This window comes from Lycium barbarum, chromosome 4 (assembly GCF_019175385.1).
Source record: "Lycium barbarum isolate Lr01 chromosome 4, ASM1917538v2, whole genome shotgun sequence".
In the NCBI taxonomy this organism is placed as follows: domain Eukaryota; kingdom Viridiplantae; phylum Streptophyta; class Magnoliopsida; order Solanales; family Solanaceae; genus Lycium; species Lycium barbarum.
In genome coordinates this window covers 78,762,369-78,771,795 of record NC_083340.1, presented here as the reverse complement: position 1 = coordinate 78,771,795, position 9,427 = coordinate 78,762,369, and positions in this window count along the sequence as shown.

Below are 9,427 nucleotides of genomic sequence, written 5' to 3'. Positions count from 1 at the left end.
TTCTTCCAGTTAGAACCACATACTCGGCACAAGATTATGCAAGATTGTATCTCAAAGAAATTGTGCGACTCCATGGTATTCCGATATCCATTATTACAGATAGAGGAGCGCAATTTACAGCCAAGTTCTAGAAATATTTCCAAGAAGGTCTAGGTACTCAAGTGAAGCTCAGCACAACATTTCATCCGCAGACCGATGGACAAGCCGAACGTACCATTCAGACCTTGGAGGATATGCTAAGAGCATGTGTTCTAGATTTTGGTGGCAGTTGGGATGACCACTTACCCCTAATCGAGTTTGCATAAAACAATAACTACCATTCCAGTATCCAAATGGCTCCGTATGAAGCTTTATATGGAAAGACGTGTAGATCCCCAATTGGATGGTTTGAAATAGGAGAAGGATAGCTAATAGGCCCTGGGTTGATTCAACATGCAGTAGAGAAAGTCAAGGTGATCCGAGACCGATTACTGACAACCCAAAGTCGCCAAAAATCTTATGCGGACAACCGTCAGTGAGATTTAGAATTTCAAATTGATGACTGGGTATTTTTGAAGGTGTCACCAATGAAAGGGGTAATGAGATTTGGCAAGAAAGGGAAATTAAGTCCTCGATACATTAGACCCTATAAAATTATCTGCAAGGTGGGTCAAGTAGCTTATGAATTGGACTTGCCTCCAGGACTTAAATCGGACCATCCAGTTTTCCATGTCTCAATGCTCCGCAAGTGTGTTGGAGATCCTACGAGGATTGTTTCTATAGATGATGTTCAAGTGACAGAAAAGCTAGCCTATGAAGAAGTGCCCATTGCCATATTAGACAGGCAAGTACGAAGACTTCGAAATAAGGAAGTAGCTTCAGTCAAAGTCTTGTGGCAAAATAACAACCGAGAGGAAATGACTTGGGAGGCGGAAGAGAAAATTAAATCCACATACCCGCACTTGTTTCAACCCCTAGAAGAGATCCAAGACGAAACACCAAGAGTATGAGGTATGTATGCTTTCTTTTTATGTATATGGGTCGTGTGTGGCCAAATTATATTGCTATTGTGTTGTGGCCCTATGAGGCGATGTTATTATGAGTTGTTGTGATATGATGGTAGTGCTATATTACAGGGGAAACTCTGGCAATATTTTTGTAGAATTCCCGAGTGCTTAACATTCGAGGACGGATGTTCTAAAAAGGGGGAAGAGTGTTACACCTTGGAAATTTCATGTCGTCGTGTAGTGAATGAACCAATGTGAGCTTAAAGGTAACAGGAAGCTCTTAAGACTATAAGACTGGTATTTAGTGGTCTTAGAATGCATACGTTAAGATTTTGAAGTTATATAAATTGATGAAATAAGGATTTATAAGGACAAGCAGAGTATAAGTGGGGTTTAGGAAAGGTTTCGTAAAGTATTGCGTTAAGGGTTGTTTGGTAAGGCCTTGAGGATGATTTATAGGGATTTTTAGTTTTTTAATGAAGTATAACAAGTGCCAAGAAGGTTCCAAAAGAATTGAAGATCAAACAAGTTGACGAGAACGAACTTCGGAGAGATGGGCATTATACGGCCAAACATACTGGCCGTATAAAACATACAGACCGTGTGTCCAACCGTATGTTCTGTCCAGAATGAGGGTCTTCACTGGACCAAACATACGGTCCAAACATACGATCAGTATAAAATATACGGACCGTATGTTGGTCCGTATGTTCGTGTCGGGTCAGATTCTAAAACGATATAAGGACCCTCTCTCTCATTTAATTCATTTCATTTCCACTCTCCACACCTCAATAACACTCTAGAATCCTCTCCACTCTTCACCCACAAGAACCCAAGGTAAATCTATGATCAACTTCATCAAACCCAAAAAATCAAGTGTATGAAACATATCAAAGTTCATCTAAGCCAAGAAATCCCAAGGGAAGTGAGCTAGGGTTTTGGTGCAAGAAGAGAATTTCCACTCAAGGATTATTCTTCCATTATATAAGGTGATTTTATGTTCATTTTATGTTGTTTAAGGTGTTGAAAAGTTAAAACACTTGGATTGTATAAGGATATAGAAGATGGGTCATGAATGTGGGAATAGTGTCATTGTGAAGTAGTAATTTTGAGTGAATTATTAATATTGATATGTTGTGATTATAGGCATTCTATAAGTGAAATTTGGAAAATGGGATAAGTATTATATGTGAGAAAACATGATAGCGAACTATGACCACGATTATGGAGGAATCGAAGTGAAATTGTGAAATGTGGATAATGTAGACGAATGATGATTTTTGTGTATAATATTGTTAATGTTGTGATGGATGTTGGGAGTTGATATCTAAAGTGAGGAAAGTTGTATAAACAAAGGAAATGCTGCCCAATTTTCTCTAGAAATAGTAACACGTTTTTATAATCGATTAACTAATGTTGATGTGAATCCTCTTGAATGTAGAAACGCGAGCATCGAAGGAGAACGATCAAGCGATAAAACTGTTAAACGAAAGAGGTATATAAGGCTAGTCCCTTCTTTCTAAGGCATGATTCTTATGGTACGATATTCCCTATATCTTCATGACCTTCCTACCTTCCTGAGAAGCTAAGAGTCTATGTTCATGAATAGCCTATGGGATAAGATAAAAGATATGTTACGAATGCGATGATGAGTCTAGGTCTAAAGATTCTATGGCCTATTATACTATGTTTCTACAAGTCTAATGATCCATATTATGATCCATTGATGTTGTTCATTGAATACACTCACCTTATATGCTAATTCCTTCAAGGTAAGGCAGAATGCTTATAAATGCTCCATAACGGAATCGGGGGGTTCACGACCTTATGTCACCCCGATAGAGTATAATTTTCTTAAGTTTCCAGTCATGCATTATGATAATAGTATGATGAGAATATGATAAGTCTATGAGATGTACATGATGCTATCACACAGCGCCTACATGGCCAGGCAGACACCGCTAAAGCGGGCAGCGTATACACCACTAGTGGGCGGCATGAGATGGTACCCCGGACGCGGGAGGCTTAGACGCGGGCTAATGATTATCACACCGTACCTATATGGTCGGGAAGCTTATACATATATGCATACATGATATGATGATGATTATGAAGTAAGTTAGCATGCATTATCTCAGTTTTAAGTGACAGTTAGTTACAGATTGCTCTTCACTCGATGTCTCCGTATTTCATGCCTTACATACTCAGTACAATATTCGTACTGACGTCCGTTTTCTTTGGACGCTATGTTCATGCCCAGATGTAGACAAGGAGACGATGTAGATCCATAGGTGCTATCTGCAGATTTACAGGAGCACTCCATTATTCCGGAGGTGCTATTTGATTTATTATTTTGTGTACATATTTGGGCATGGCGGGGTCCTGTCCCGTCCATATGTCTAGTACTCCATTAGAGGCTCGTAGATACGCATGTATGGGTAGTATGGTCTCACGATGTTACTATTGTATATGAACATATTACTTTGATAGCCGAAGGGTTTATGTATATAAAAGTGATTATGTTTCCAAATGAAAAATGATTTTCTTATGATTTGAGTATGATGAGTAATAGAATGAGTGGTGCTCGGTGGTTAGCCCCAGGTACCCGTCATGGCCCCTAGTCGGGTCGTGACAATTACTAGTAAACACATAGGTCTAAATATATAACAAGAACTATCTGAATGTTTCCATACAAGGATCATAACATCAAAAGAAATACTGTCTAGAAATAGGTGACAAGTATACTAAGAGTGAAAACTCGGGCTGCAGATCTGGAAAAGCTCACCCTAAGTCTCCAACAACACCGTCTCGGGAAACACTCTCGAGGATCAGAAATAGAACCTGTCACACACTCTAGACCCCAAAAAAGAGTGTAGCAAGGTAGCATCAGTACAAACAACACGTACTGAGTAGGCATCATCGACCAACAATAGTTAGTTCACATATATAAATGATGAGATTGAAGAATAGACACAAAACAGTCCAAGAATAAGAACACAAGTACAGAAGGATCCAATAGTCAAATCATAATGTATGGTGAAGCACCTAAACACAAGTCTACCAAGTTTTCCACGATTCCTCAGAATAACCACAAACCCCAGTACAACCAACAATAGATCTCTGTAACCTCAAGTCATAGCCTAGGAGAAAGTCTAATCCTTGTTTCCATCAATCCCCAAGTATGTACTAATCAAGCACACGACAACTCAAGTCAATAATAAACCAAGGAAATCAATGCGGAAACGGACCATGCAATACTATAAGTACAACAACAAAATCAGAGATGTGGATGCATGTAATATGAATGCACGTACGATGCAATGCAATTCAATGATACACGTATGCTCTGGGCAGAATACCTCCACGCCGCGACAGTCATAACCCATGGGGAAACCGCGAAGTCCATGCACCTGCTATGTGTGTGTGTGTGTGTGTGTGTGTGTGTGTGTGTGTGTGTGTGTGTTGTGGAACGTGCAACCCGGTCCAATATATGTATATATTGTGGAACATGCAACCCGGTCCAATATATGTATATATATGTTGCGGCGTGCAACCCAATCAAAGTATATGAGTATGAATGATATTAATGCCTAAGAGAATTTACCAATACCAATAGTGTGACACATGGACATATCACAATATCACGAATAAATCACAATAAGGCTACAAGACACAATCAAACAACAATACCAAGCTCAGCTCATATCAGAGTATCTTGAAAGATGAAAATTAGTACACTGCATAATATCAATGAATAATGACAACATATCAAATCAATCGTGGCACACATGGACACATCTCTCGATATAAGTAGTAAGTCAAATTCTTTTCACTCTCCAAGATAATACCCCATAAGTCAGGGATAGCAATTTCACAATCATTATAATACGACTAAGTCTCAAGTTTAATATGACACATGTGGCAACACGCCAATAGATAAAATAAAGCGACAAGCCTACAATAAAACAACAATACCAACCTAGGTAATCCATCCCAACTTCATACCCGAAGGCATAACATGCTTTCTCCGACAATCACTATGTCTACATATGCTTTGCTAACCGAAGTCTAACCATAAGGTAAGTCGTAACCTACCTAGCAGCCGAGCAAGATCCAAGAACAATCAAACCTTCACCTTGCCTTTTTGGATAGACTCCAAGTACTAAAAGTCTATCCATCATTGAATTCTAAGTTAGAAATAAGAAACAATGATACCCATATTGCTATACTTCGGTTAAATCCAAGTAAACTATGGAAAAAGGGGGGGAAATGAGCCCGCAAGGGTAAAGCAGGTAATTCAAGGGTGAAATTGGCAACCCAACATTCTAGAAGTTCAATTCTACTATTCAATTGCTAAAAGAACTCAAGAATAGGTCAATTCCATCATTCAAGTGAAAACTCCCAATTTCGGTATAAACCCTAACTTTCAAACTTTCGACTCATCAACACAAATGGAAGAATCAAGATTATTAGTCACTAATTCATCACTTTCCATGCTTAGGTTAGTCAAATCCACCAACAAATCTCACTTAGAAGGAACTCAAATAATGAAATAGACATCAAAACCCAACTTCTTTATTAAGTTCTATAGAATTTCTAGCATGGATTCAAGCTTAAGAAAAGTAAAGGAATCAATTATAGGTTAGGGAACTTACCCACCAGAGAAATCAGCCAAGAATCTCTTCAAATCGCTTCAAAGATGCTTAGGAATAGTAAATGAAGTGATAGGAAATAAAGGGTTTTAACTTAGGCATTAAATAGAATCTGGTCTGCATCATCTGTTGCAGCAGTCACTAGTCCGCTACAGCGGGCCCGCACCAGCGCCCAACCACTCGCTATCACGAGTTCACCACAGTGGATTCCCATCCGCTGTGGCGACTCACCACAGGTCCAACACAATTGCCATAGTGTATCAGCCCCCGCTATGGCAGATCCACTACGGCGCATCTGGTACAGGCTACAGCACATCTGGTGCAGCTACGGCGGACACCATACACCAAAAAACTTCTGGCTTTTCCCAAACTCGATCCCAAAATTCGACAATCACCCGAGACCTTCCAGATACAAACCAAACATGCATTCATACATAAAAACCCTCTACGGACTCACTCAAGATCTTAGAATTCGCAACGGAGGTCTATTTGACTAAGGCAACACCCAATGGCCAAGGACCAACTTTCCAACAAATAACCCAAACTCTCCTGGGTGCCTCGGGGGCTGAACTGAACATCTCACTAAGTCATAATCGACCATCCAGGCCTCTCAGAATTAACAGATTCTTGAAAAAGGTTTGTTTACCCAAAAGTCAACTATTGGTCAAACGTTTCTCACTTTAAGTCTCTATTTAACAAAAGTCATCACATATCTTGCCCAAATACCTTGGTAACCATGCCACCCATCCCCGCAGTCAATGTCGTGCTAATTGGGCTCGAGGAAAGGTCAACGAGGATAAATTGAACAAAACGCTATAACAACCAAATAGGTCGTTACAAATACACAGTACATTCTTTCGTACTGATGTCTCTCTTGCCGATGACACTGTATTTCATGATGCTAGTTCAGATAGACAGTTTTATGGACCTCCAGAATAGATAGTTCTAGTTTCAGCAATTAATCGGTAAGACTCCATATCATCCGAAGTGCAGCTGAGTCGAGAGGTCACTTGATTTTGTTGTGTATATAGACTTCACGGGTAGGTCAGGTGTCACGACCCAACCCCATGGGCCATGACTAGTGCCCGAGCTGGACACTCATATACGTACCTATTAGATATAGCCAAATTGAAACTATGAACAATATGGAAACTTGCAAAAGAACTCCAAAGGTTCATAACATCATCATATATATATGTCCAGATTGTCTCCTGAGGAGTCACAACTGATCGAATCATAAAATGATACGCAAGCCAACAAGGCTGCCACTACATGTCAATATGATACGCAAGACGACAAGGCTGCCACAATATGTCAATATGATACGCAAGCCGACAAAGCTGCCACAACATGTCAATACTATACGTAATCCGACAAGGCTGTCACAACATGTCAATACTACACGTAAGCCGACAAGGCTGTCATAACATGTCAATACCATACGTAAGCCATATAGACACAGCTGAACAAAACTTATACACAACCACGCATATGTCTACAGACCTCTAAGAGTATCGATAGTGAAATATGATGGGACAGGGGCCCGCCGTACCCATGGATAAGCATATACATACATCATAAGATCTGTACCAAAAGTCTAGGCTCCGGAATAGTGGAGCTCTCCAAGACAGCTGAGTAGAAGTCTGTCACGACCCAGCTGGGGGCCGCGACGAGTACTCGGGGCTAGCCACCGAGCACCACTCATCTTACTCACTTAAGGCCCTTTTATCAACTTCATACACGAATTATAGGAAAAACATATTTTAGATAGAAATATAAATGCTTTATATACATTTGCCTCTCGGCCATCAAAATAATATATACATATAATAACATCTTGTGAGACCATCTAACCCACACTGCGTATCTACGAGCCTCTACTGACAGACTGTATATATAGACGGAACAAGACTCCGTCGTGCCCAAAATATGCATATATACAAAAAGCAGAATCACAAGCAACTCCGAACAATGGAGTGCTCTCAATCAGCTGACTGCTACTATGGGATCTGGATCGAGCTCACCTCCTTGTCCACTTGTAGGCATGAACACAACGTCCAAAGAAAACGGACGTCAGTACGAATATTGTACTGGGTATGAGAGGCATAAACAATGAAGAAATACAACAATGGTATCATGAGAACATCATTATGAAACATCTGGATCTGAATGACAATCATAAGAAAAGTAATGCATGCTATCTTACTCATACTCATCATCATATCATAGATGCATAATATGTAAGCTACTCGTCCATACCGGAACAGTGTGATAATCAATAACATTAGCCAGCGTCCAGGCCTCCCGCGTCCGGGGCACCATCTCATGCCGCCCGCTAGTGGTGTCTGCCCTTGCCAAAAGGTCATGGTGTATCCGTATAGCTGCCCGCCTTGGCGGTGAGTGCCCGGACAACTAGGCCCGGTGTGATGCAATCATGACATGTTTATCATAAAATACTTATAATAATATGCTTATCAAATTATACTTGTCATCATACATGCATAAAGACTCTAGCACGACTGCATTCTATCGAGGTGACGTAAGGTCGTGAACCCTCGATTCCATTATGAACATATATGAGCATTCTGCCTCACCTTGGGGAAAATAATACATAAGGTGAGTGTGAACAATAAATAACATCACTATCAACAAGGCATCATCATATCATATCTCTTTATCTTATGTGGGCACTTATGGATATAGGCTTTTAGCTTTCCGGAATATAGGAATTCATGAAGAGGAAAGGAATTCATGCTATAGGATTCATGCCATTAGAAATAAAGGACTAGCCTCACATACCTTTGTTGTTTAGGTAAGCTATCGATCGCTTGCTCCCCTTAATGTCACGTCGCTACCTTCACGAAAGAATCCGTATTAACGTTAGCTAATCGACTCAAGGGAATACGTCACTATTTCTAGAGAAAATTGGGCAGCACTTCCTTTATTTATACTACCTCTCCCATGGTCTATATCAACTCCCCAACGTTCACAACAACATCCACAATATTACAATCACCAACCATCATTTATATACGTTTATCACATTCCACCATTTTCCTCCAATTTCCCCACATTTATTCTTATAACTCATTTTTGTGTTTTCGCATACTTATTACTTGTTTCATGATATAAACATCAATTATAACGTATTCATAATCACAACACATCAACATTCATGATTCAATGCTACTATCATTCAATGGTGATACTATTCACCCATTCTAGACCCATTTCCCATGTCTTTCTACAATTCAAGCTTCTTAGTCTTCTAATACCTTAAACAACATGATAAAGTCATGAAACTTACCTTAGATGATGGTTGAATAAGTCTTGAGTAGTAATGCCTTCTTTGCACCAAAACCCTACTTCACCTTTCTTGGGTTTTCTTGAGGTAGATGACCTTTACTTGCATTTCATATACTTTGTTTCATGGATTTAATGTTGTTAATCTTGATGTTCCTTTGATTCCCTTGGATGAAGTGTTTTGGAGAATATTCTAGAGTGTTCTTGAATTGTGGAGATGAGAAATGAAATAAAATGAGGTTAGGGTCCCTTGTTAATACTCAAAATCTGATTTTTAATGCACAACAGTCGGGGTGTACAGTGGTCGTAAACCACAGTTTACGGACCGTATACTGGTTTACGGTCCGTCCTCCACGGTCGTATTTAAGCGTATCAGAAACAGAAAGGTTGGCTAGAGATCCTGGCAGTTTACGACTCAGTTTACGGGCCGTATTTCGATTTACGGTCCGCATTCTTGGTCGTATTTTACCATTTAACAGAAAGTCA